Source organism: Haliotis asinina, chromosome 12 (genome assembly GCF_037392515.1).
Source record: "Haliotis asinina isolate JCU_RB_2024 chromosome 12, JCU_Hal_asi_v2, whole genome shotgun sequence".
Classification (NCBI taxonomy): Eukaryota; Metazoa; Mollusca; class Gastropoda; order Lepetellida; family Haliotidae; genus Haliotis; species Haliotis asinina.
In genome coordinates this window covers 41,293,081-41,311,808 of record NC_090291.1, presented here as the reverse complement: position 1 = coordinate 41,311,808, position 18,728 = coordinate 41,293,081, and the positions used below count along the sequence as shown (strand labels likewise).

Here is an 18,728-nt window from a genome sequence, read left to right as displayed (position 1 = left end):
GGTGAGTGAGTGAGTTTAGTTTTACGCCGCTCTCAGCAACATTCCAGCTATATGGCGGCAGTCTGTCACTAATCGAGTCTGGACCAGACAATCAAGAGATCAACAGCATGAGCATCGATCTGCGCAATTAGGAACTGATGACAACCGATGTGTCAGTCAAGTCAGCGAGTCTGACCATCTGAACCCGTTAGTCGCCTCTAGCATAGTCGCCTTTTATGCAAGTATGGGTTGCTGAAGGTCTGTTCTATCCCGGACGTTCAAGGGTATAACACCTAATCTCTGAAATGAACATATTTTACAAGGGAAAAAGTATATATATTAAGTTTAAATACAAAAATAAATGATACCAGACACTTCCTTCGTGTTCAGAAACTGTAGATTCTTCACTTTCTAAACTTGCATGGGCGAAACTGGGTATATTTGTTTCAGGGTCTGTACGACACCTCTTTTAAAGTCGCATATTCACAATACCATGGTGGTGAGGTAGCCTAGTGATTAAAAGTGTCTTAGCTCTAAGACTGTCGTAAGTCTATGCTACAGAATAGAAGGTAGGATTGTTACGAGAAAGGTTACGAGATCTTAGACTTACGAGGGCTTTGTGAAATGGGGCCCAGTGTACAAATGCCCTCAACAAGTACAACGTGTGAAGACAAACTGGAACTGGCGTAGAACCATACTCACTCACTCACTCACACACCCACAGTTCCACATCAGTGCATCTTAAATCTACCACTCATACGTCTTGAAGGAGGATCAGCTTGTCTGAATCAACAAACCATTCCAAAATTTTAAATTAATGCATTCCCTTGACATGAAAGGTGGCAACTTATGGATGTCAATTTCTTTATAATGCGGAACATAACGAGTCGGAGTATATCACTTCTGAATGTTGAGAGACGTCCTGCAACATGATCTTACAGTTTGATAGGTGGAGACGCTACCTTCATTACAATTACATGGTAGATATGGACGCTTGGATTGCCCATGTCCACTTTCATTGATTTCATTGTAAATCTGGTCAAAGGTTTCCTTTAATCAGTCTGATTTACTAGACACGTCTGGTTCAGTGGCCATCTTACCAGGAATCTTCTGTAGAAACGGCGGTATTGACCGTATTGTCTGGGGTCAACTTGACATGACATGGGTGGTGTTAGTTGTTTGGCCGATTGGGAAATATCACCACATATTCTGACGCTGTTCAGCAGAGGAGTCTTTTTTATGCTTCTAGATCTTCTCCATGGGTAATAGATAGAAGGTACATATTTCTACATGTAGTTCAAAGGAATGAGTGAGTATGGTTTCACGCCGCAATGCCACAGCGGGGGACACCAGAAATGGGCTTCACACACTGTACGCATGTGAGGGATCGAGTCCGGTCTTTGTCGTGACGAGCGAACGAATTAACCGCGTGGCTACCTCCGCCACTCTACCTCAGAGGACCTTGAAGGGGATATGAAGGTCAGTCCTGTTTTTAGAGAACACTTCATATATCTTTGTTTGTTTGTTGTTTCTAGATGTATGACGAGAATCTGTAGTCCTGAGCGTTGTTCTCAATTCCAATACGATGACTTACATCAACCAAAACAGCCAAACCACCCGCCTCTTACGACAAGCATGGGTTGCTGCTAATGTTGTTTTTTTACCTTATCCATCAAGTTACACTGACACCAGGTACAGCACACTTCTGATATCCGGTTACATCTGGCTTCAGATACAACATAAGTACGGATATCATGTTACAAGATGACTCTCGGCGTGGCATGACGATCACATGTCATAATAAGATCATATAACATGACAAGAAGATCACATGATATGACAAGAAGATCACGTGCCACTGATAAGTGACATTACCTATATATGGACAGTTTACATTGGATCATATGACATGACAAGAAGATCACATGACATGGCAAGAAGATCATATGCCATGACAAACAGAACACATGTCATGATATGAAGATTAAATGGCAGGGAAAGAGGAGCACATGACACGGAAAGTATATCACGTGACATGACAAGAAGACCACGTGGCACTGATGAGATTACCTCGTTATGGACGCTCTACATTAGAATAAGATCAGAAATTACTTAGCATAAATACATGCATTCTTTCAACCTCAGCCCATGACATTTATATAACGTACTGCGCAGTGACTGTTTATAGGCCGTTTACCCCTTGTCACTGGTACCTTGAAACATACTATAGGTTTGTAAAGCATCGATCATTTCCGCTGCTTGTGTGAAAACTATACATTTGGCATTCATCGTATACAGACTTCACCTCGGTGTGGGTCATCTTAACCTTGAACTACTTGTCTGGCAAACATTTTCTGTGGAATTAGTATGTTAAGTTTATGGTGGCCTAATTACCTTCAAGCACTGCAGCAAAACAAGTTCAGTATGTCTGTTACACTTAGGTGTTACACTGTCGACCAAAGTACTCACTGACCAATCTGTTGATTTTGATTTATGCCACGATAGTACTTTCAGTAATATACTTTGCATATAGGAATGATTAAGGTGTTTCGTTCGTCCAGCAATAGGACTCTTTATCCGTCATAAATTAATTACTTTCTGATCAATGTGCTGGAATGAAAAAAAAAAGATTATTACGTCTGTAAACTTCCAAACATGTAGGGATATGACGTAATGTCTTCCGAATGCGATGACCGGCCTTGTGGTCGAGCAGAAGAAGCGTCTACCGGGGAGCAGAAGGTTGGGAGTTCAAACCCAGGCGCGTCATAGCCAAAAGACGTTAAATGGTGATAGCTACGGCTGCCCTGGATGGAATCTCCTAGATAGAAATAAGGAAAGGGTCATTTTGAGATGGGGCAATTTTTCATGGAACAGTTCGTAATATGCCAAGAGTTTGGTCTTCCGGAAGGCCGATCTGACAGTGCTGTTCATGTATTTAAGTGTTGATGCAAGGTAAGGCGTTCAACGTGTTTGTGGTTATAACATTCAGTGTCTCATGAACTGTGGTAGATGTAATGTGAATGGTTATACAAACAGTGTACATATACTGATGTCCAAAATGAGCATAGACCTATGTTTATTAAAATAAGACAAAACATGAAAGTTATATTCGATGGTGGTGTATTTCACAGGGTATCACACAAGTCTTCAGGACCTTACATTCGCCCTGGTTTCGATGAGTGCTCTCGCCCATGTCAATTAAGTTTTGAGAACTTTCATAACATTTTGTAAAATCCGTTTCTAATGTGTATACTTTCCTTTGTCCGGTAGTGTACTCCCTTTGTTTGCACGCTGATTGCATTCAGTGTCACACAAACAGTCTACGATGTGACGTGTCAGATGTTTTGAATTTTGATCGATATTATGAATAATGATTAATTATGTAGGGCACATTTACCATAATGAATCGTGATTCATGTTCTGCATGTTCTATGATCCATTGCAGGCGATGCTGGAGAGATGAGGACCAAACGGAAACATCGGGCAGGTTGGCAGGCCTACAGTAGGGCCGCAGAATACCCGCTATCTCACATAAGGGGCGTAAACAGCAAGTAATCACCAGGGAATTGCTCTTAAAAAGTTAAATGACTCAAATACGATAACATGTATTTTTTCAGTGCTAAACGTGCATTGAAATGCTGCAAGAAAGAAAATGCCTTATCGGTCAGCGATAGGCAATGGTAAACTTGCTTAACACATTGCAACACTTCTTACACATTAATCACTTCCTGCATCTACTGTAAAGACTGTGTATAGTTCTGTTAGGGAGTGAACACATGCACCCGTACACATCAACGCACAGATTCACACACAAACACGGTGTGTGTATTTAAATATAAATAATTATTGATAAATATACCTCAGCGTAATTATGTCTATATTCACAGGAGCCTGTGGATGGGGTCCTCCAGGGATCATTTTAGACTGACGCTTATAGTCTCTGAATCTAAATTTATGTAATTGTGATAGCAACAAATAGATTCATTTAAATTGAAAAGGGGCACCAGGCAGACAGCCTGAACCTGGGAAAATCTAGACTTGCTTCATTTAGAGTTTTAACACTGCAGGGAGGGCTAGACAGTTAGATATTGTACATGGACATAAACCCGCTTCTTGTCACCCTGGAGTTGAAGCCTCATCCACTCGACCATGGTATATGGTATATGTTTAAATTATACATATGCGAAACGGCGCTGCGTAGTCGGTAACACCGGGTGTTTTCACTGATGTTCAGAGAACCATCATTATAAGTTTCACAGCTATTTTGCTCTTACAGCCTACAGAATCGGTTGCCTCGCATATTCTATTTACATTACACGTATGCAGGACTCTGATCTATGGGGGACCTCTATTCTGTCGCGGATTTCCAAATCGATGGTAGGTTTAATTGTTGGATTGTTACATTACCTACCTGACATAAAGAGTGAATTGGTAATTCGTGAGTGAATATAGTTTTACGCCATCGGTATATTTTAACAACCTTACGGCTGAGGTGGACACCTACAACTAATGCAAGACTTAGAGAGTGAGTGAGGTGGGTTGAATTCAAATGAAGCAATGGACATACACGTATTTAAGAGCAATCACTTATCCGTGATCCGGCCTGCCAGATACAATAGGGAGGGGGGAAGGGATTGCGTGTCTAAGCAATATTCCGTAACACGGCGTGTCTGCTTGATGTGGGAGGAAAACCCGAGGTAATGTAAATCGTATACATTCCACTAAAAGAAATAAACAGCAATATCTTCGGTCAGCATTTTACCGTTTACTGGTGGATGTTATAATGCAGACGGGACAACTCCAGTGCGGAAATGTCAATCAGGCATACATTAGGAAAGTAACCGTGTCTTCTGCACCCAGAAACCTTGGTGTCATCGCCGACGTTGTTAATTACAACCGACAATAATTATCTCCCTTTACCTTCGTTGTTATTTAGCGTAATTGCGCCACTGGTGCCAGACCTTCTGGTTTCCTCATCAGCATGTGCCAAGCACTGCATAAGAAGCTTCGGTTGCCAAGGTAACACGCGTGCTGATGGGCGTTTTGTTGTTTGTTGGGCGTTCAAAGGGTTAAAGAAGGTTACAGGTGAAAGACCATACGATGAAGTTGGAATTGAGTGCCGAGCAAGCAAAGGTAATTTGATCTCCGACTGAGTGTTCATCTGTAATTACCTCCCTTGATGAGGGTGGGATTAGTCGTGTTAGCGGCTTGTTGGCATCCTTTGTAAATAGATCAAATATAAACATCTGTTTTAGGTTTGCTCTTGATGCTCAGGTGTCTATTTTGGTAACAAAGTAGCACTGATGCCGCTCATGAACTTGTTATAAAGCAAAACACTGGGTAAACAGTGATATTTGGGTTAAAAGACTTCGTGTCTTCCTTTTCACTGACACCTATCACATCGGGTATTTTGGGACCTCCCAGGCGCGTGGTTCAAATTCATAAAACTCGCTTACTCAAATACAAAGACAGTTGTACCAAGCGATATTTAGGTTTCTCTTCCTGACCTATTCCAAACTTTACGCATGTGCCAGTGTTGTTTCGCGTTGCGTGCGCATCACACATAAAGTGCAATGCAGTAACAGCTTGTGTGAGTGGGTGAGTGAGTGAGTGAGTGAGTGAGTGGGTGAGTGAGTTTAGTTTTATGCCTCATTCAGCAATATTCCAGCTATATGGCAGCGGTTTGTAAATAATCGACCAGACAACCCAGTGATCAACATCATGAGCGTCTATCTTCGCGGTTGACATATGTTGGCATGTGTCAGTCAAGTCAGCAAACTTGACCACCCCCACCCCACCCTTCCATTACTTCTTGGATGTATCATTGTCATTTTCCTTCATTTGTCGGTCAAGTTGACTTTTTGTGTCCGCCATACTCCCTATGATTAACGTATCAGTGTTATATCAGGTTCACGCTTGTTTAGAACACCGGTACATCTACATGATAGGTGGTATTGAAGATATTGGCGTGATCAGGTAAAACCTGGTGACAGGATAGAGCATTCAGTTAACATATTGTATTTATGCATCATAACATAACGTGCAGATAGTAATTCTTTTCTTTTTGTCTAGAAAGGGTGTAAACTTGTATAAGTCGGTCAAACTTGTCGCCATAGTAACAGGCGTATGGAAACTTGTGCCAAAGTCGTGGAAACTCCACACCTCCCTTCAATCAACTGCCAAACAGCAAAACGCGTCCAAACAAAACTATACCTCGCACCAACAATGTGGAGCAAGCTTTGAAAAACAAAGACATTAAGCAAACATGATACAAGACCTAAAAAGGTGCAACAAATGTTGATTTTTTTCGGAACAAAAGCATGACTATGTCGCCCAAGATTCAAATTACCCTGACACAAGAATTAATGTTCTAAATCCAAAATAAATCCGAATGTATCATCGACTATAGATGCCCTGAACTAGTAGAAATGCATCTATTCTCAGTTAGTGAGTGAGTCAGTTATTTAGTGCCTATGGTTTAATATTCCAGCAACATCGTGGCAGGGGGCACGTGGCACCCATGTGGATAACTGAACCCGGGCGGCTCATGACGAACGGTTTAACCACTAGACTAACACATTGCTCAAAAGACTTAAAACCTGATTAAACCTGGGCAAACACTAGTCTGTTTCACAGTCCCCGAACCACATTATTTTCTCTACTGCCTAGCCCCCCCCCCCCCCCCCCCCCCCCCCCTGCAGTGCATTGGTCTAGGCAAACACCTTTACTACTGGGCTATCATACAGTACCCACAGGGATAAGGGATATTTAGTGTGAGGATAAACATAACCACTGAAGAATGTAACCCCTGTATTCCAAGGGTGTTTCTTCAATGTATGTAACAGTGGAAGATGCATGGCACCAGCAGCACAAGACTCACCAGTGCCAAAAGGCGTGATAGCAATCACAAGTAGACAGCCAACACGTTCTCCAGGGATCCTGGCCAAGTATCATATGCTCAGTGTTTCAACAAATACGTAACATGTTTAAAAATAACTTTTTGGGAAGTTTGTCAATAAACACGACAGCAATGATGGAACAGGTGAAAAAAAGGATGTGAATGGATCTAAACTCGCTTCTCTCGTCGATTTATCGGCCTCCTGACACAGATACCATCCTGGCAGCAATTCTGAACTGACTTGTAGACTGAGGGAGGATTTTATGTGCGCATCAGGTGTATGACAGACTAGGAAAGAGACAGCTTTATAAATTTATGTACATGTAAGAAGATAACAAGGGAAGCCAGTAGTTAATTAGCACTAAAATAGCAGGGATGGACAAGTAGAAGCCATGGATTGCTAATCCAGCCATAAATGATGAGAAAACAATGGTGGTATTAAACAAGGGAAGAAAAAAGGTCAAAACTGAAAAAGAAATTAAAGGCATCTTTAAAAAGCAGATTGCTTTCCATCAAATATTTCAAAAGTTATGTTGAGTACATAAACACACATATGTTATGATACTTCATACATGGACATTAGATCAAAGATGATCTCCCAGGGTAATAACGGGTGGAAGACTGCATGGTCCGACATGTGTGTAAATGGAAATGACATAACTAGTTAGCCCTCTCGGTTCTCAGTGGTTTAGTTAGAAGACATCAAACTGACATCGGTAGACGGAAACTTTTATCATACATCGCAAGTAAAACATACATCATTTCAAATAACGTCTGGGTTACATAACCTTTATAATTTTGTGAAACCATAAACAGAGCTAACTGTCCTGCTTTTCTAAAAGTGTTTATGTGAGATTTGAGTGAGTGAGTCTAGTTTGACGGAACACTTAGCAACATTCCAGCTATATGGCGGCTGTCTGTCAGTAATCTAGTCTGGACCAGACAATCGAGTGATCAACAGCATGAGCGTCGATCTGCTCAAATGGGAACCGATGATATGTGTCAATCAAGTCAGAGAGCCTGACCACCCGATCCTGTTAGTAACCTCTTACGACAAGCATAATCGCCTTTCATAGCAAGCACGGGTTGCTGGAGGCCTATCCTAACCCAGACCTTCACGGGTCTGTGAGACCTGAGACTTGTTCTGTTTGTAATTAATTTCCTTCCACTTCTAAGCATTAACACAATAATTCCAGCAGTCATTCTCTTCCTGCAGACTATGAATAATCCTTTCAGACAAGATACCCAGGTTCGATGGGAAGCAAACAACCAAGTCACCAGCTTGACCAACCACTACACTTAGTGTCCATCATAGGTTGATGGGTATGTATAACACTGACACACTTTACAGAAAACAACTTCTTTTGTTTCGTGAATTTCATTATAGGAATGCTTGACAATGGGACAGGAATTGTCGCATTCACGAAGTAAAAGAATTTGTTATTGAATAAGTTTTTCAACGTTGTTCCCAACTTGTAAAATGCCATTCCAAAAAGTTGGTCAAACATCTTATCGAGAATCTCGTATCTGCTTTTGTTTGGTCTCTCAAACATTAGATTGTCAAATGTATCATTTGATTGTGTAATGCAGGCAGAAAATCAAACACGTAAAGTGAGTGAGTGAGAGAGTTTAGTTTTACACCGCACTCAGCAATATTCCAGCTATATGGTGGCGGTCTGTAGATAATCAAGTCTGGACCAGACAATCCAGTGATCAACAGCATGAGCATCGATCTGCGCGATTGGGAATCGATGACACGTGTCAACCAAGTCAGCGAGCCTGACCACCCGATCCCGTTAGTCGCCTCTCACGACAAGTATAGTCGCCTTTTATTCTACCTATTCTACCCCGGGACCTTCACGGGTCCAAACACATGAAGACTAATTGTAGCAAACGTAGGTGAAACCCTTTAAGACTTTAAAAGTAAAAACACAACAGGTGCATGGTCCAAAACGAGACCACTATACATCTGGCGAATTCATCGTTATCGATAAAACATTTCTCGTTCATGTTTTTGACAATTTCTTGGTTCTTTTAACCAGAATCAGTGTGAGTACGGGCATTTCCCCGGCTCTCAGCAACATCACGGCTTGCATCAAGCATATTTTCGTTTGCCGGGCAGTTTAATTGAACCTGGAGATACCCATAGCTTTGAAATACAAGGATTTCGACATCAATATATCAAAGAAAAGATAACCTGAAACTAATCAAATGCATTAATTTATTATAAAGCTCTTGAGGATTCCTGTGCAGAAATGAACTCCTGCTGCCAATGAAATTAATGGACGAAAACATCGGGACTGATGGCTAAGATCTCAGGGTTTTGCGACCATCTGAAATATAATGAGTTATGAAGGTAGTCTTATTTATAGTAGGAGGCAAGTCATAGAGTTGTGACCCTCCACCGTGACCGGATCCGCTGATCGTTGGTTTTAATCCAGATTCAGTTCTGACTTGATCTGAGTGTATCAGCATGTGTTGGTAGGTATACAGACTGGCTAAAGATTAAATATAAACCATCCCAGGGTACCAGTGAAGATGAAATGAACCTTCAAGTTGCAATAATTCGGATACAAGGATACAAGGATATACAAGGAATACAAGGAATTCTTTGAGGTATAGCTACAGCTACCGAACACAATGAGGTTGGAATGAGGGTGAATAATGTTTACCGTCGCTTTGAAAGGTATTTCAGTCGTATCATAATCACGGACTATGAGGATACGGCGATGCGCACTTTCACTGAAGATCTTAATTCACTTTCATGAAACAACATGTCATGTAAACGGACTTTGAAAACGAACCCATGAGTATCGGATCACAGCCAAGGGAGGGAAGCGTGCACTGCAAATTCCGGGCTTCAGACGACTGGCCACCGTTCCCCAGCTGATATACAATGTTCTCCTGGCATTATATGCTCCAGGTTATCATAGAGCACTACCTGTAACAAACAGCACACAGCCTACCTCCTGCTTTTTCTTCTTATATTCCCGAAAGCGCTCCATCATCACCACCTCCTCACCACGAGACAGCAGTCATTACAGGATATAGCTCATCACTTCTGTAAGTCATATACCTAGCTACAAAGGTCCACAAGGTTCTGACAATCGATCACTGTCTTAGTGCGGCACGGTTCACAGAAACAGCCAAAGATCCCCAGAATAGACCTCCTGCCACCAAACAATGTGACATGAGTCCCGGCTCTGAAGTCTGGTTCCTCTAAAACCGGAGGAGCTGTGGTATAAGTGCCAACATCATGCAGTGCCTATGATTTATACTGTGACATTTCTTCAACGTCAGGCTATCCCACCTTCAGTGCAACCAGAGTTTAGTCACGGTGCAGGCATGACGGTAGATTCTCGACTTAATGAAATACTTCACATGTAAACACGTGGCAGTCATTAGTGTGAAGATAGTGCACAATGAATGCTGTTGTGAAGGCTGGTGTTGTGGTATGTTGTAACAGTTGTGGAAAGCTGGGGAAGCTTAACGAGGACCGATGACGGGTTGTGTTGAGTGTCAGACTCGATGGCAGATTACGGACGCCAGGACTGATGGAAGGTTGTCAAGGGTAGCAGACACGATGGTGGATTAAGGACACCAGAACCGATGGTGCCAGACCCGATGGTAGATTAAGGACGCCAGAACCGATAGCAGGTTGTCGAAGGTGCGAGACTCTCTGGTGGATTAAGGACGTCAGGACTGATGGAAGGTTGTCAAAGGTAGCATGGTGGATTAAGGACGTCGGAACCAATGGCAGGTTGTCGACGGTGCCAGACACGATGGTAGATTAAGGACGCCAGAACCGATGACAGGTTATCAAGACGCCAGGGCCGATGGTCGAATGCTAGAACAACATAGTGGTGAGAGATCGTGTAGGACGCCAGGACCGTTGGAGGATTTTTCAGCTCCCAAAGGGTAGATTGGTTCGACCGCCAAGTAGGATGGTAGACTTAAGAACCCCATGGCTGATAGTACATTGCTCAGATCCAAGTCCGAGGATAGATGACTCCAGGACGAGCGGCAGATCGTCTAGAACTCCAGATTAAGATTAAGGAAGGAGGTTATTACGACCGGAGGTCTGTCGTTTACAACGTCATGAACAATAGTAGTTCTTAAGGACGTAAAGATCTTGGGTAGATTTTAAGCCATGACCGATGGAAGATTTTTCAAAACGTCAACACAGATGGACGATTTAAAGACGCTAATGAGAACCGTTTAGAACCACTGAGGTTATGGCTATGGAATACGCCTACAGCAGGAATCGCGGCTTTCTCTCTGTAGTGGAGAAGCACTAATGACACGTCTTCAGTCTCAAGCGTTCCGTCATAACTCAAACATCGTGTTGCCTTCTTGTGTATGTTGTCTTTCTATTATCCCGTGGGTCAACAGTAATTAGGGCTGGCGACGTGGAATGGACTGGGAGGTTTGAAGAGCACAGGTGTGCTCGGGCATGCAGAAACGAGAAGCTAAGTGAAGCCACACTCAGTGTTCCATGGTCTGGACACAAAGAACTCTACCTGTTACACTGAAACCAACGTCACTCGGCATGCGCGCCATGAATGAACTCCATTGTTTCTTAGCAAAAACTCACGTACACACGTATGCAGTGGTTAATAAGAGTTTTACAGTAATCTTTCCATAAATTATCCATATGGAGTTGGGAAATGGCTCTGGTTACCTCCAGTTACAAATAGGAATAACTGGACAATAGGAGGCTTCGTGAACAATTCAGACCTTGGAACAATTTGAACGAACCATTCAACGGGATGCAGAAATGATAATACTGAATTACTATGTGCGTCCAATTATCAACAAGTGAATTCAATAACTGAGCTGTATATCAGAGACCCAGTGTAGACTAGATTCGTCCTATGTTGGTCTCTGCCCAGTACTGAGCAAGGGTAACTCTGGACAATACCCAAAATACCCCGAGATAAATTTACACAAAATAGTTATCAAAAGAATGAAAAACACATCAGAACATACTGTGACAGGTTTACGAGGAGTTCATTCCTTTCCAACCTGCATTGTGAATTATTCATGTAAAACGACATTGAAGTTGAAAATAGCACAGATGACAATTTATCATAAAGATACATGATTGATTCAGAAACATTTACAATTTGAATCGAAAGTTATGTTTCACTGACACATATCACAATGATTATTAGCATTCAATATTTATGACAATGTTTGTATTGATTGCTTAATCAATAAACGAATGTCACCATGGCACAGCAATACAGAGCTACAGCTGCTGGCCAACCTCAAAACACCAACATGCTTTAACACTGATAACCAGGGTAAACTTTGGTAAACTCTGGTCGGTGGGCCTATGGTTATACCAGGTAAATATTCGTTATGTCCAATGTCTAATTTTATAAGCTGATTAAACTACTAGACAGAAAACAGCATTTTCCTGTGATAATTCTAGAAAGTGTTTATTTCCTTATACTATACAAACACACTAGTTGTAAGACAAATAAACTGTAACCGACGCAGAAATATCGAAAAAATACCAAAAAACGCCAGATACATTTCTAACAAAATGTACATTAGTCGACCCGTGTAAACAGGAGCTAGTGTTATCGGGATGTGTTGACATGCGCACCTGATGTAGGGGGAGATAACTCCACACTCCACATAACTTCACACTTTCTTTCTTGGCCTGCACACTGATAAGGTTGGATGTTCTCTACGATATACCTGACTCAGCAACATTTCATTAACACCTGACATAGCACCAGCACATCACCTGTCACCAGTATAATGTACATTACTAGTTTTCGAGTGTCGAGTAATGGTAATTCATACAGTGTCAGTACTTGCCATTCCTGGTATGTACTAATGTTTCTATACTACAATTACTTGTTTCACTTTCCTTATGAGTGAGCGAATTTAGGTTTACGATGCTTTTGGCAATATTCCAGCAACATCCGGCGGAAGACACCAGAAATGTGTTTCACACACTGTTCCCATGTGTGGAATCGAACCCGGGCTCTCGGCGTGACGAGCGAACGATTAACCACTAGGCTACCCAATCGCCCCTTATAACAAGTAAAACATCATAATGTAAGTGATGGTTCTCGGTGATACTCGGTCGGTTGGAAAGTTTTCAGCCTAACAAAGCAGGATGCACAGTACACCTCTAACAAGGTGCATGCACATGGCCAGTCTGTTCTTATGTGTGTAACTATTGACGGGTGCAGATGGGGATGCAGATGGGGGTGCAGGTAGGGGTGCGGAGCCCCATTTTGTCCTGAAATTGTTAAATGACCATTGAAACTCGGGTGAAAATGTAGCGTGCACCTCACTTTTCCCAATAGTGTGCACTCAACATATACACTGTTGGTGTGACACACCTGGTGTCATCTCTAATATATAGTGACTCAATAATCCACGGTGATGATGTTTAAATCCTAAAACGTATTGAAAGAAAAGATTCCTTAATATTATTGGAAATGGTTTGGGGAAAGCATCAGTCGACGTTAAGGCTCTGTCATACTGGAAACTATACTTATTACGACAACATAGAACAGGGCATATATTCATTCGAGATTTTTATAGACATGGTGTTGTTACTTCTATTCACATACAATCCCACGAAAACATTATTTAACAACGATAAGCTCGACCCGTGAAGATTCGGGTAGAACTGATCTTCAGCTACCCATGCCTGTGGCAAGAGGCGACTAGCGGGATCAGGTGGTGAGTCTTGCTGGCTTAGTTGACACATGTCATCGTATCGTCACTGCGTTGATTGATGCTCATATTGATCATAGGTTTGGCAGGTCCAGGCTCAATTATTTACACACATGTAGCTGAAATATTGCTGAGTGTGGCGTCATACAACAACATAACGTCAGATACATGGATCCCACAGCTGACAGAAACAAACAGGCCTTTCAGACACTGAGGCATGTTACAGTTGTCATGGCGGGTTTACAGTCACAGACTATAAAACTTTACTGATATCACCCATATGGATGGTAGAGTGATACAGCGCCTGCACGAGCTCATCACGGGACTTTTATACATCGGAAGAAGCCTAGTTAACGTCACTCAAGGACGTGTCTGTACCCACCAGGACACGCTGCTCGTCCCTAAGGCATGTATGGGAGACAGACAGTGGGATTGTTGTGTACATATCCCTGGCTATCAATGACCCTCCGTGAAAGACTGCCTTGTACCTGTCAGCGCGGACCCAGCTTCACAGAGGTTGTTACAGTTACGACTTCCGGTTATAGTTATTGTCAAAGATAGGAGGAAACGTAAACATAGTTAAAGGTTATCACAGTTAAAGGTAATCATAGTTAATCCATTATATTGACCTCTCGCTACTGTTAAAGGCGATTCTGAACCAGACATTCGCGTGCCATCCTCAACATGCATCCTGTACAGGTAAAAGTGATGAAACTTTAACTTACAGCTTCTTTTGAAGCAACGATCCATACACATACAGTCTCTTTCATAGGCATTGTGTAAATGGAACCTATATGTAAGGTTCCTCATTCCTTGATTAGTATTGCTGTTCTGTGAGGTTACAGTCATAGTAAATGTAATTTGTAAGATTTCCTCCAAAACAAAGCTTGTTATAAAATTTAAGAAACACAACTCACACCCCTGTGAAGTACAGGTGAGTATCAAGCCTCAATACACGTCAACACACTGATTACTGAACAGTCTCGTCTCCTGTTTGCATAAATATTAATCAGTAAGATTTGATAAGTCTAAGCCCTTGTATGTTACAACACTAAGCTCCTTCTAGTCCGAGCAAACACGTCGTACAGCGTGCTCTGTCGTACTGCGAGCTTTGACAAACGGAAACCTGGAAATCGTGGAAATCTCAAAACGAGGCTCTGCGGCTCGTACAATTTGGTTGTCTGGTACGGAACTGATACGACATCAACCACATTGTGCTTTACAGAACTATGCTGAATAAGTGAAAAAGCACATAACAGATAAAACCAGTGAGCCAGATGCATTGTGGATCATTTTATGACCTCATCAAACAGGGACAGGCTGTGATTCCATAGTTAAGGGTAGCTGCATGGACCTCGACATAAAGTATAGAAAGACGGTCTTATTAAAGTTTAAAATTACAATTCATTTGTAAATACTATTTTCTTATGAAACAAGGAATTGGAACTCTGTTTAACCAGAGTCGTTTGCGGTGTCTATTTGCACTTCTACGTGATTAAATTCGGATCGACTGAAATGTAGGTGATGGTCTGAGACTTATGTCCCGGCACGAAGAGAAATCAACGGCCAAAGGAGACACAAGATACACAACCCACGTCCCTATAACAAACACGATAAACACAACTTACTTCCCGGTAAAGTCACACGAGATAAGCACCTTACGCCACTTACGTCCTTGTATAATACAAGAGGAACACAACTTACGCCACTGTAAAGTGCAAGAGGAACACAACTTACGCCACTGTAAAGTGCAAGAGGAACACAACTTACGCCACTGTAAAGTACAAGAGAATTACAACATACACCACTGTAAAGTACAAGAGAAACACAACTTACGCCGCTGTAAAGTACAAGAGGAACACAACTTACGCCACTGTAAAGTGCAAGAGGAACACAACTTACGCCACTGTAAAGTATAAGAGAATCACAACTTACGCCACTGTAAAGTGCAAGAGAATTACAACATACACCACTGTAAAGTACAAGAGAAACACAACTTACGCCGCTGTAAAGTACAAGAGGAACACAACTTACGCCACTGTAAAGTACAAGAGGAACACAACTTACGCCACTGTAAAGTATAAGAGAATCACAACTTACGCCACTGTAAAGTGCAAGAGGAACACAAGTTATAATACAAGAAATACATGACTCACAGCCCTTTAGAATACAAAAGAACAAAAACCCAGGCGTCTGTAAAATTGTGCGGAAAGAACACATATCAATTAAAACACAAAGGACACGCCCCTATGAAATTCACATAAAAAACAAACCCCACATGTTAATTAAAACCACTCTACATCTATGCAAGAGGCTGTGTCTGAGCGATCGAAACACGAAAGCTGAACACAAGTAAGTAAGAGCTAAATCCTTAGATTGGCTGACGGTAATGAAATCAACATTACATTAGTGAGAATGTTTAAAATTCTTAATGTTCCATGCTAAACGCATATTTGGATGTGTTTTGAAGAGTGATAATGCTTAAGTAAGTGCTTTAATGTACCTGGATGCAACTTACACCGAGAAAAGGCTTAATGAGTACACGATTGTCGAGTTAGAACTATGTGAGTACATGTATCAAGAAAAGGTAAATGTGAGGGTTAGTACGGATGGGGATGGAAGTGCGGATGGGGATGGGGATGGGTAAGGTGGGGTCCACAATGGGAGGCTAGGGGGAGTTTGATATTCACACTCAGCAGTGCCGACGCCAGTTTGTAGCTTCAGCTTCCTCTGCTCTTACACCCCCACTGCCTACCCCACACATGGTTCAAGGTATGCAGGTGTGAGTCTTATACAGATGTACTAATGAGGAGCCCCGTTACAACAACTGACTACAGCTGTGAATAACAATGAAATCACAGTCAGGATACAACGCCTTAAACACAAGATGGAGAACAGACCACAAAGCTTTGTCGAGCTATATCCACCCATGTTCAGACGGAACCCCGTCACATGACTGCTCTTTAAATATTCGGGTTAGAATTCAGTTTTCAGCAAGCCACACCTGCCGCAAGAGGCTACTCACAGGATCGGGTGGCCAGGCTCACTCACTTGGCAGATACATGTCATCGTATCACAGTTTCGTAGAACAGTGCTCGTGATATTGATCACTGGATTGTCTAGTCCAGACTTGATTATTTACAAACCGTCACAATATAGTTGGCCTATTGTTCAGCACAATAAGCTAAATCAAACAAAAATTTATTTAGGGGTAACCATACAAGTCATAGTAAAATACAAAGCTATCATCTGGTGACATGCTTTACCAAAAATAGGAATTATCTAACAATTTCATAGTTTTATAGATACATACTATTAATGCTACTATGCTCCAACGCTTACATTTTTCTTCTTCAGTATTTTAAAATTGTGCATGATGCACACGTTAAGACTTTATCTGGTAATCTGGCATCGTCGTGGAAACCAGTTAGAAATGTTTAAGTTATACGTGCCATTCATCAATGGACTGTACGGCAAATGTGAAGATAACGTATAACATTACCAATTGTATGATTGCAAACATGCTTGTTTTAAGAGGCGACTAACGGGATCGGGTGGGCAGGCTCGTTGACTTTGTTCACACATTCCATCGTATCCCTGTTTCGTAGATCGATGCTCATGCTGCTGATCACTGGATTGTCTGGTCCAGAATCAGTTATTTCCAGAATCAGTTATTAAACTGACGTAAATGATGCCAAGATGGAAAGAATCAATTTTCTCGTATGTTATGAGAATCCAGTGAACTCATTGATTAAGAAACGTAACGTACTTGGATTCCTGGAAACCAACAAGTCCAGAGACGCAACATTCAATGAAATATGTCATTCGTTCAAATCTTGAAATCCTTATTGATTGTGATCAACAGGTTGTTACTTTGATGAAAAGTAATGAACATTTTTTTTAATCGTTCAAGTATGTATCAAAGGTGAAGTTATCCAATAAGAAATCCATTATCAGTTTTACTTGAAATCCCTATCAATACATGAAGACTGTATAGCTTTTACTTGAAACCCTAAACATTACGAATTCATCCACTAGGCCGTTAACATAATAATAAACGTAAAGCTTTTCCTGACGAATTTTCTAACATTTCAGTCGGATATACCGAAAACCTATGGTGGATTCTGTTATCCGTATATCTACATCAAGTCAGAAGACCATACACGTTCTGAAACCCCATGGCTAATATGAACATTTTTCAGTGGACCTAAACTGAAGGCTTTTACAGACTTGTTTAAAGAAAGATTTTATACCTGAAAAAATACTTTGCTCATCCTACATGTCACAAATTTGCAATCTTGATGTCCACAAATAATGAAACTACCCTGATCAGCTTAGAACCCTGTGTATACAAAGCAATGCATGTCAGACAAAATATCCTCTTTGTTAAATGTTATTGTCTCCCCTGTAAATAACAGTGATATGGGCTTAAGGTTTCCTCACTTCAGAAATAAACTTGGCTTGGAAATTAAAAAAAATAAAAAAAGAAACGAAACCTTGAACATCGCGTTTTTAAGGCAACAGAAGTACACCTACCTAAAACAACAAACGTGACAATACCCGAACTTCAAGCATTGGTTAGTGTTCAGTGCCTTCAGAGAATAGTTTCAGACAAATGAAGCATTTGCTCCTGAACTTCACCATATTGACTTATTACAACGCGGAACCTTTTAAACGAAAAGGACAGCAAGTTTCCGAATACATTTCAAAATTCCTGATTAACTTATCTGACCTCTTCGTCCACGAATGCTCCTGCAGAACAAGGATATATAATCATAGATGAACTTACCATGCCGAGTCCTGAATGAGGAGTCCAAAGATCACTTCCTCGCTGACTGAAAGCTTATCTTCAAAAACAGTTCTCCGGTACTCTCCGGGGTAATCACTCAAGAAATAACAGAAAAAAATAGAAACACGCTTTTCTCTTCATCCCGCAGATCAATTCCGAGGTGAAGCGATGTGGCCGGAGCTGTCTGATCGTCAGTCATTCGGCACAGGTCGGCAGTTATCGGCTCCGATTGTTTGGTATTGGACGAAGTGAAGCCCCTGTTATCATTTGGGTGTTCGTGGGGGTGGCTTCGTTTACGGTTAATTAACGTTGCAATAACGAGGCAATTAAGGAAATCGGTATAGCGAGGTGGTAATG

The 18,728-nt window shown here is 41.6% G+C and overlaps 1 protein-coding gene across 2 annotated transcripts in view; it reads right to left on the bottom strand.

The window, feature by feature from the left end:
* Nucleotides 1-18,414, bottom strand: part of LOC137257338 (FH1/FH2 domain-containing protein 3-like) — a 156,012-nt gene extending 137,598 nt beyond the window's left edge. Inside the window, exon 1 of one of the 2 annotated variants that reach the window (XM_067794642.1) lies at nt 18,372-18,414. The gene's annotated coding sequence lies outside the window, so the exon portion shown is untranslated. Of the gene's footprint in view, nt 1-9,843; nt 9,930-18,371 lie in introns of those variants that run through there. The other variant, XM_067794641.1, reaches the window with a different exon arrangement.
* Nucleotides 18,415-18,728: the final 314 nt, after the last annotated feature.